The sequence below is a fragment of the Penaeus monodon genome, chromosome 13 (assembly GCF_015228065.2).
Source record: "Penaeus monodon isolate SGIC_2016 chromosome 13, NSTDA_Pmon_1, whole genome shotgun sequence".
Lineage (NCBI taxonomy): Eukaryota > Metazoa > Arthropoda > Malacostraca > Decapoda > Penaeidae > Penaeus > Penaeus monodon.
The window spans coordinates 1,401,477-1,403,976 of NC_051398.1; positions in this window are offsets into that span (position 1 = coordinate 1,401,477).

Here is a 2,500-nt window from a genome sequence, read left to right on the forward strand (position 1 = left end):
GTTAGTCTTTTTTTTCTCTCTTTCTCTCTCATTCGTCAACCTCTACTTTCCCTTGTCACTTGCAATTCTTCTCATTTTCATTAATTAGCTTGTTTCCTTTCCTCTCTCTCTCTCTCTCTCTTCTCTTTTTTTGTCATTCTGTCTAACGGACTTTTTTGCTTGCCTTTCTGTGTCTTTATCTTCGCCTTTCTCCCTCTGTCTCTTTCTCTCTCTCTACTCTCTCTCTCTCTCACTCTCTCTCTCTCTCTCTCTCTCTCTCTCTCTCTCTCTCTCTCCCTCCCTCCCTCTCTCTCTCTCTCTCTCTCTCTACCTCCCTCCCCCCCTCCCTCTCTCTCTCTCTCTCTCTCTCTCTCTCTCTCTCTCTCTCTCTCTCTCTCTCTCGCTACTCCTCATCCATCCTGCACCCTTTTATCCCCCCCCCCTTCTTCCATCTCTATGCCCCTGAGATGCTGTGGGAACCGTTGAATTAATCCTGTGTGTCGGGGAGATTAGTCAAGGAAATGGGGGGGAGGGGGAAAGGGAAGAAGGGAGAATGGGGAGACAAGAAAGGGAGAGAGGTTGGAAGGTGGGGGAAGGAGAGGGGGAGGATGGGAGGGAGGGAGGGAGGGAGGGAAGGAGAGGAGGAGGGAGGGAGGGAGGGAGGGAGGGAGAGGAGAGGGAGAGGGTGAGAGGGTACGAACAGGAGGAGAGGGGGTAGGGTAGGGGGTGAGAGTGTGGGGGTATAAAAAGGGTAGAGAGATGGAGTGGGGGGGTTAGGGTACAGAAGGGAAGGAGGGAGGAGGGAGAGGTAGGTAGGGTGGGGGGTAAGGAAAAGTGAATGTTGAGACAAGGTGTGTGAGTTTGTGGGTGGGGGAGGGGGAGGGGGGACAGGAGGGGGGGTGAGGGTCAGAAAAGGGGGTCAAGAACAGATGAAGAAAGAATGGCTGTTGATATATATCTTGAAGTTCTTTGAATATGGATGAACAGCCGAACGAGTTGAACTAAACAAATACATTTTTAGTTGTTACCTCGTTAGGGAGCAAAAAGAACATCACATTTAATAATACAATAAACTTGAAACATCATTTTACTTCTTTTTAATTAACGGTTGTGAAACGCTGCATTATTTTATATCTATTTAAACTTACTATCTGTAAAAATACTATGCCACACTTTAACAGTAATATATACAAAACCAATTAACATTTACTCAAAAAAAAAAAAATAATAATAATCTCTAGAACATTTGACAATTCCTTAATTACAAAAATAATTTAATTTGATTGATGATATACTCAATGTCATCCACAGATATCAGCTGATAAATACAAACAGATTATAAATACCAAAAACGTTATAATTTCGTTTAAATATATGGTTTGCGAAGGTAATATACGTCTAAATTTTGTTTATTAAGCGTTTCGAAACTTACATTTTTTTAGGGGGGGGGGGGAGGTGGAAGGAGGATTTAAATAAAAGTTAATTAGCGTTCGATTCCTTTCTCGTGGCATTGATTTATAAATTAATGTGTCATATTTGGGCGTGTTTGGCCTCTGTTTCATCCAGTTAAAGAAATATATATGCAAATATTTAAATAAAATGACGTCAAAATAATACAATAAAACAATTAAAAAAAGTGAATTATACAAATTACATAAACGCGACACATAAACACAGAAAAAAAATTAGAACAAGTAAACAAGAATAAAAATGAGGTGATGAAATAATAATACGAAAATAGCTGACAACTGCCGCCCACAGTACCTCCGGATGATATATTATGGGCGTCAGCTTATGACCTTTGACCTTGCGGGCGTTGATCAAAAGGCAGAAGTACTGATATGTCACGAATGTGTCGGTTGATATATTGTACAATACACCATTTATTGCATATCACAGCTTGTTAGATAATCTGTGTATATGGTGCGTTTCGATTTTTTTTTTCAATAATCTGTCAAAATCGGTGAGATTCTAGGAATTACGGATAAATACCACCAGGGTTTATTATGATGTATGGCAATGAATAGCACAGTACTCCCCCGAAAAAAAAACAATCATACCTATTTACGTACCTTCTGAAACTTAATTTCCTCCACATTTCTCAGAGTCACCGAACCGCTGACAAGAATGAATCAAACAAACACATTTCGCGCCATTTTTCCCCTTTTTTTTTTCTTTTCTTTTCTTCCCCCAACAACTAGCCAATCAGCTTCGAGCAAAGGGGACGAAACCTCTCGAGCGCGCACGGCTCTCGACCAATCAGCGATCGCGGAATGTCCCCTTTTTTTTCTAAAGGCTTTGGGTGTATCGTCAGCACAATGAGACTACCCGCTGGCCGCCAGTATTGGAACTATCACCTGATCTGCGTCGTTAATCTCACCGTGGGCGACCGAACGCAATTTAATGAGAGCGTGTGTGTCTTGAGTCACCGTGAAATAACCCGGGTTTTCGGAAAGGTTTTTTAAAATGCGTCCATGTTGTATGTTAATTATTTTATGGGGGTCAGTTTGATCGCTCTTAA